The 8,486-nt window shown below is 46.8% G+C and overlaps 1 non-coding gene across 1 annotated transcript; it reads right to left on the bottom strand.

Moving 5' to 3' along the window:
• Positions 1-8,138: 8,138 nt before the first annotated feature.
• On the bottom strand, positions 8,139-8,245 carry LOC121285793. The gene has a single exon (XR_005944785.1). It is a non-coding gene; the product is annotated as a U6 spliceosomal RNA (small nuclear RNA).
• Positions 8,246-8,486: the final 241 nt, after the last annotated feature.

The raw sequence follows: 8,486 nt of genomic DNA on the forward strand, positions 1-8,486 counted from the left end.
ACTCAGTTTCATACCCTTACTTCGTCACCTCAATGAGTTCCGGGCTCGGCACGATGCTGAACTCTTCTTCCACTGTCTTCGTCTCCATGCTCAATTCTTTGGTCAGTATCCTCCCCCCCATTCAACGGACCATTTCACCTGCCTCTAGTATTTTCCCTCCACCTGGACACCTCCCTCTGGCTTCTTACCTGCCCTTGATCTTTTCATTGAGAACCGTCAGAGTGACATCGGCCATCTCAATTTCTCTGCCCCTCTCACCCACCCTAACCTGTCTCCTTCTGAACTTGCCGCACTCCATTATCTCAAGTCTCACCCTGACTTTGTTATCAAACCTGCCGACAAGGGTGTGCTATTGTTGTCTGGTGCACTGACCTGTAACTCGCAGAGGCTGAGCACCAACTCATAGATACTTCCTCCTACCTCCCCCTGGACCACGACCCCACCACCGAACATCAAGCCATTGTTTCCAGGACTGTCACTGACCTCACCTCCTCTGCATATCTTCCCTCCACAGCTTCCAACCTCATAGCCTCTCAAGCCTGGACAGCCCACTTCTACCACCTCCCCAAAATCCACAAACAGGACTGTCCCAGTAGACCGATCATCTCAGCCTGTTCCTGCTCCATGGAACTCATTTCTTCCTATCTTGACTCCATTCTCTTTCCCCTTGTCCAGTCTCTTTCCACCTACATACACGATTCCTCTGATGCCCTGCATCATATCAACAATTTCCAGTTCCCTGGCGCTAACTGCCTCCTCTTCACCATGGATGTCCAATCCCTCCACACCTCCATCCTCCACAAGGATGCCTGAGGGCTCGCCGCTTCTTCCCTGAAGAGAGGCCCAAACAATTCCTATCCACCACTACTCTCCTCTGTCTGCGGAACTTGTTCTCTCACTGAACAATTTCGCCTTAAACTTGTCTCACTTCCTCCAAATAAAAGGTGTGGCTATGGGTACCCACATGGGCCCCAGTTATGCCTGTCTCTTTTTGGGGTATGTGGAACATTTCTTGCTCCAGTCCTACTCAGGTCCCCTCCCACAACTTTTTTTTCAGTACATCGATGACTATTTCAGTGCCGCTTCATGCTCTTGTCTGGACCTGGAAAAATGCATTAATTTTGCTTTCCATTTCCACCCCTCCATCACTTTCACATGGTCCATCTCTGATACTTCCTTTCTCTTCCTTGACCTCTCTATCTCAATTTCTGGTGATAGACTGTCCATCAATATTCATTACAAGCCCACCGACTCCCTCGGCTATCTTGATTACAGCTTCTTACACACTGCTTTCTGTAAGGACTCCATCCCATTCTCTCAGCTCCTTTGCATGTGTTCTGATCATGCCACTTTCTAAAACGGCACTTGTGACATGTCTTCCTTCTTCCTTGACCGAGGTTTTCCACCCACGGTGGTTGACAGGGCCCTCATCCATGTCCGGCCCATCTCCCATGCATCTGCCCTCACACCTTGCTCTCCCTCCCAAAATCATGATAGGGTCCTCCTTGTGCTCACTTATCACCCCACCAGCCTCCTCATTCAAAGGATCAACCTCCGCCATTTCCACCAACTCCAGCATGATGCCACTACCAAACACATCTTCCCTTCACCCCACCATTGGCATTCCGTAGGGACTGTTCCGTCCAGGACACTGGTCCACTCCTCCATTAACCCCAACACCTCAACACCCTCCCAACGCTCCTTCCCATGCAATCGCAGAAGGTGCAACACCTGCCCCTTTACTTCCCCCCTCCTCACCGTCCAAGGACCCAAACACTACTTTCAAGTGAAGCAGCATTTCACTTGCACTTCCCTCAATTTGGTCTACTGCATTCCCTGCTCCCAATGCAGTCTCCTCTATGTTGGAGAGACCAAACGCAGACTGGTTGACCGCATGACCCAGACCTCCCTGTCGCTTGCCATTTCAACACACCATCGTGCTCTCATACCCACATGTCTGTCCTTGGCCTGCTGCAATGTTCCAGTGAAGCTCAACGCAAACTGGACGAACAGCACCTCATCTTCCAATTAGGCACTTTCTAGCCTTCCGGACTGAACTTTGAGCTCAACAACTTCAGATCATGAACTCTCTCCTCCGCTCTCATTCTTTTTTATCCACTTTTTACAATGTTCATTTTTATTTTTAAATTATTTTTTATTCGCTTATTTTTATTTTTATTTATTTCATTTTTATTCATTGTTTTAACCCCACCTTTTATCTATTTTCATTCTTTTTTCCCACCACCATCCTTCCCCCCACCCCTTCTAGGGCCACTTGTCACTTGTTCATGTTGTTTTTTACAGAGTGCTTACTCTTATCCTGCTATTATGATATTCTGCTTTCTTACCTCAATGCCACCATCAGCACCTCCTTTAGCCAGTGCCGCTACCATTAACTCCCCCTTTGTCCTTTAGTTCATGACATCTTTATCAATCCCTCCTTTGCCTCCACCTATCACTGGCCTTCTATTCAGATCCACCTGCTCCACCCCCCTTAAACAGTATAAATTTCATTACATTTTTACTTCCCTTTGGCTCTGAAGAAGAGTCAAATAGACTCAAAACATTAACTCTGTTTCTCTCTCCACAGATGCTGTTAGACCTGCTGAGTTTTTCCAGCATTTTTAGTTTTTGTATAAAAGTGAAAGGTTGCAGTTGTCTTGCTGACCCAAATGACAGCCTGAAAGTCACAATGCACATGTTTATTCTCAAACTAAAGTGGCACTCCAGTCACAGTGGCACAAAAGAGTAAGGGTACTTTCAGATGAGATCACAAGAATAGGTGACATCCCTCAAATGCACAGAAGGTTTTTAAATAATAATCAACAGATTATTTAATTTTGGACCAGTCTACTCAGCTAAATGGATTTGTAATATGCAGGGGAAGGGATAGGCAATATGTAGCTGTCATGAATTACCGGTGCTCTGTTGGACAATCTGCTCAGCTAACTCTCTCCAACCTGTGTAGTGTGCACAACATTTTTTGCACCTGTTATAAAGCTGTTTATAGCATCAACATTTTTAGCATTCACAGCAATTAGGACTGTCATGAGAGTCCTGCGAGGGAGAAGGAGGAATGGGGCTGGGGAATGGGAGTTGAATGGGAGGGCAGAGGAAAATATGCAATCATTGGCCGATGGTGGGGTTGGTGGTGGGAGTCAATCTACCAAGAGGGGAATGAGCTGGAACCTGCATCCAGTTTCAGGACTTCCGTGGAGCTCAGTGGAACAGACCTGTCCCTCTTGGCTCCTCAGGAAGAACTTTTTTGCAAAATGTTTTTTATTGGCTACCTTTTGTGGATAGCTGTCAAACACAGGAAAATCCTGAGATAGATAGGTCCATCTCCTGCCCAGGGGTTCCCAGACTGCCCTAATTGGACGGTGGTTGAGGAGGCAGATTCTGAATAGACCACCTCCAGGTTGGTCACACCCAATGTCTGGTCGCATTCATGTTCGGGTTCACAATCTCGGCCAGAATTTTATGTCCTATAGGTGGGCGTATTAAATCGTGCGAGATGATGTCAGGCGAGCTTCCTGACATCATCGCACACTCATGTGATATTTCACTTGGCGGGCATGTGCGGCAGCTGGAAGAGTGCCCACTGACAATTAAGCAGGCAATTATGATCATTAATGGCCCAATTGTAAGAGATTTTTCATAGCCGGTCCAAACTTATGGCTGGCGAATTGGCCAGGAGGACTTTGCATTTTTCATGAAACCTCATCCATTTGTGGGATGAGTATTCCATTATTATATGAAAAAATAAAAATCTATGGACAGCATTTTTATCATGTATAACTTCAGGTGACGGATTGTGATGCTTGGACATTTTATTCATGATTTTTAAAGCTTTATTTATGGGTTTTCAAGTCTTCAGCTCCCTGAGGCAGCTCTCTTCCTTTGTGAAGCTTTCATTCAGTGCTTTCCCACGCCTACACTTACATCAGCGCTCCCTCTCCTCCTGCCCCCGCCCCGGCAGCACTGAGCCAGCGGGAAATCATGATGGGGGCCAATCACAGTCGGGGTCCATTCCCCGGTCGCTCCCGGGCCCACCAATCACGTCCGCACGCCACCTAAAAATCCTGTCCTCTAGAAATCAGCCCAACATCAGGCTTGTGACTCGAGTGAGCCCATTAACTCCAATAATAGCTATGACTTTGTTTCTGAGATGCTGAGAGCCCAACAGTACCTCATGGTAACTTGGGTGTGCACTTGGGACGGGGGCTTGTGGAGGACTGATGGTACTGGTTGTATAGGGTAATTATTAAAATTGATGAGGACCTCAAGCCATGACACAAACAAATTGGTGAATGGGAAGGGGCAGTTAGTCACCCATGCAGATGTGTTCAGCATGCTCAAATAGGTGAACATGGTACAAATGCTTTCAAGATAATCTCAATCACAATAACATACAAAAAAAATCCCAAATGTACCATGGGCAGCATAGCTTCAGCATAAAAATAAAAATACCTGGAAAAACTCAGGAAGTCTGACAGCATCTGCGGAGAGGAACACAGTTAACGTTTCGAGTCCGTATGACTCTTCAACAGAACTAAGGAAAAATAGAAGAGAGGTGAAATATAAGCTGGTTTGGGGGGGGGGGGTGGTGCGGCGGTGGTGGGACAGGTAGAGCTAGATAGAGGCATTTCTCCTCCATTGACAGACCGTATAAGGATGCACCTTTTTTCCTTCTCCTCTTTTAGCATTGGCCATTATGCTCCTGGCAGCAGCCAACATAGCATGTTGGAGTCCAAGCCAAAATATCTGAGCAGGCAGGTACCACAGTTAATGACTTAAAAATTTAACCTTTGCTCACTGGTGTTCATGATTCTCTCTGAACATGACCCTTGACACCTGGTAACACTTGAAACAGCCAACATTGGAAGAGATTCATATAAAATGACCTTCCTGTGAACTTCATAGAAAGAAACAAGATACACAAGAACAACTCCAAATACATTTAGCATAAACTCCCATACTGGCTCCACTTAACTAGTATTGGGCATTAACAAACTAATCTTGCTGCAGGATAAATGAAAGCTCCTACAGAAATTTGAGAGACATAGCTGGCTGATGCACTTTAATTTGAATTTATAAAAACTATATGAATTCTTCATGTGAAATTTATGCATTTATGCATTCATCACTGGTTACCATTTCATGTGCTAAATAGATATCTTGCATCATAACTCTGGCACATTTCCTCAAACTCGTCTTTCTGGATCTTGAATTTATTATAACGTAAAAGGCACCTTACCTGGTTCTAAGTTAATGAGGGCAAAATTGGTCTATGTCAGTAACATTGAACCGGTTCATAGCAAGTCAGCAGCCCAGCTCATACCATGCCCCATTTTCTCTTGCACTGACAAAAGAAGAGTGTGATGTAGGATGAGCTGGCGATTTGCTATGACTTGATTTTTGTGCTGCTAGCATAGACCGGTTTTTCTTCCAATTTGTTATTAATGCTGCACTGTTTCAAAAGAAATAATGATGATACTGTTGGTGTTCTTTATATGCAATGTAATCAACATGCCTATTTTACTGTTAAAAAATACTTGAAATACATAATGTATGGTTATAATGAGGAATAATGAGCTGAATGTTACATGACTCATAACACATTCATATTCATACCAAGAAAATAATTATACATCTCTGAGTGAGTGTCAGTGTTTGACAGTATGAGCTATTAAACCCTACTTTCAATTTGATTTAACATTTTATCACACAACAAAAGCACAAGGTTCATTCTGTGCTCTAGCTTGTTTTTATTTCCTGATTAAGTCAAGAGTTCCCCAGGTGTCTTGCTCTCCAACTCTGCTTCTTCTTCATGTTTGGACTAGTCTTGGACCTTTGAGGATGTCAAAAAATTTAAGATATTTGTTAAGACTTCAAATAAAGTAACCAATGAGGCTATGTAAACATCTTTCTGGGGGGAAAGGAAGAAGGTACCCTGGCAAACCCCACAAGGATTGGACAACCCATGTCAGAATTTCAGGCCTCCTCAGACAAACAGGTGTCCAAGATACACCAGAGTAGTAGGTTCTTCCACCTGGAATATTGATATTTGGTTTGGCAGGGTCAGTGTTGGAGATCACTGAAGGGCAGATATTTGGTATGTAAACCCAGATCCACAAACCATGGATTTTTATGATAATTATGCATCAGCTGGGCTTAAGTCCACCACAAGGGCGGAATTTACCCAAAGTTGCACGGTGTGCTAGTCGGTGGGTAAAACAGCGTGCTGCTAGCCAACAGTGATGGTGGGTTTTTGCACTGTATTGTCCCGAGCCCACCTCATTATTTATGCACTCACAGATACGCCATTTCCATGCTGGGCAGGCTCTCATTCGCCCGCCATCACCCCGCTGCTGCATCACGCTGGGCGCCATGTTTAAAGGCCAGCCGCAAGCACAGCGCTTATTGCTTCCAGTTCACCACTGCTGCCTGGGAGACATGGCCCTCAAAGTAAGAAGACTGCAGCCCCACAGCCCAATGACAGATCCTTCAAGTGACTGCTGGGTACCTTGGAGGCCTGCTGGGTTGTCCTCTATCCCCGCTCTGGCCGTAGGATGGGTAGCAATATGACCAATCCATCTTGGGAGACGGTGTCAGTGGTGGTCAGTGTCATCACCCTTCAGGAGAGGACAACTACTCAGTGCCGCAAGAGGATGAATGATCTCCGTCCCGCCAGAATAAATCACTCCTTTCATCGCTCTCAACTCACACACTGACAAGCCCATCACACATCCACAGGGCCTCCACTCACTGCCAGTGCAAGGGGCATCACCATTCACTGTCTCACACTCACTGTGATTGTCCTTATCCTGTTTATGCAACCGCTCAACACCCACACAGGCGAGGTACATTTATCATCTGGCCCGGCAGGCATCCTGATACACTTTCCCCATCTTTATTTATGCAGGACAAACTGGCTCACAACAAGAGAGAGAGGTCGTAGACCGGTGGAGGAATGTCTGAAATCAAGGTCCTCACGGATTTTGAAAACAGAACCATCCAGCTGGCTGGCAAGGATCTGGACTGTTCCTGTGTTGATGGTGAGGTCGGTGCTGCTCTACCAAGTGAGAGTCCAACAGTGCAACATCGGTCAGACAACCATGCCGTGAAAGATGTGTCCTCTTTCACAGGCCACTGCCATGCACTAATTATCTCTCCTTGATTTTGTAGACACAACTGTCAAACAGCCAAAAGAGTTCATGACCCAGGGCCTCCAATCAACCCCGAGGAAACCTCTGAAGAGGAATCTGGAGGCACCCTCCCTGAAGTCCCATCACAGTGCTGACCCACACCCTCCACCAGCGCAGAGACACACACCTCAGTGGGACCTAGCTTTAGAGTACATTGCACTTTCTGATCCACAGCAGATAGAGGCAGGAACTTCCCAGGGAACTGACACTCGGAGGACTGCTGGAGGCCAGAACGTTGCTGAGTCTGAGTCAGATGACGAGCCTCTGGGCTCGGTCATGTCACAGTTGCTGGAGCTGCAAAGGCAAGTTCGGGAACATCAGGAAGGGATGTCCGCTGCACTCTTTAGATTTCAAAGCACAATGGAGGAGTCTGTCCGCCTTCACTCTGAGGTGATAGCGCCGGTATTACAATGCACTGAGGTCAACACAGGTAGGATGGCGGCCACCATGAAGACCTTGGTCCAGGACATCGCTGCTGTGCGGGCTCAACTAAATTGCTGACGCCACAGTTGGCCTCCAACATTGTGTACAGAGAGGGATGCGGGGCAGCCTGATCTCACTCCAGCTACCCCTACTCCTCAAGGAATCAGCCAGGGGCCCCCAGGCATCCATAGGGAGGAGGATCATCAAGTGCATGCTCCGGACCCATCCATTCAGGTGTCTCGAGAGTGTCCAGCCCATCCAACTCCCCTCTTCCTGTGATCTCAGCAGCTCCAGCTTCACTGGCCAAGGATGGTGGCACTGCCACACAGCAGGACCCTGAAAATAGGTTAGGGGCCTCCAGGTCTCGGTCCTCCAGAGGACGCCCTCCAAAGTCATCACAGACAGGATGTCGCAGTCAGCAGGCTGCCTCCACCTCTACTGTGGATGTCCGGGGAGCGGCAGGGTTAGGAAGGTTATGTAGAATTAAGGTGAAATGTTTTGAAAGTCTAAAGTATGGAACGCTTCACGAATTTGTGTGTCACCCTTGCGCAGGGGCCATGCTAATCTTGTCTGTATCGTTCCAATTTTAGTATATGTGCTGCCGAAGCGAGTAGAATTAGTTGCACAGCTGGCCACAGGTGTTAATCACTTGTACATAATGTTCACGATTGCCAATAAACTCCCAACAATGTCTCCTTGCCTATGGCTCCTTGTTCTGATGAGCTGTGTTCTTGTCACTCAGATGTGAAACCTTTCTGCACAAGATAAAGGCAGGTATGTCAGTCCAGGGCCTCTTCCCTGTGCTTTGTGCAGCCTTCAGACCAAAGTGATGGTCCAGCCTCACATTCCCTGGAC

The sequence above is a fragment of the Carcharodon carcharias genome, chromosome 1 (genome assembly GCF_017639515.1).
Source record: "Carcharodon carcharias isolate sCarCar2 chromosome 1, sCarCar2.pri, whole genome shotgun sequence".
NCBI classification, from domain to species: domain Eukaryota; kingdom Metazoa; phylum Chordata; class Chondrichthyes; order Lamniformes; family Lamnidae; genus Carcharodon; species Carcharodon carcharias.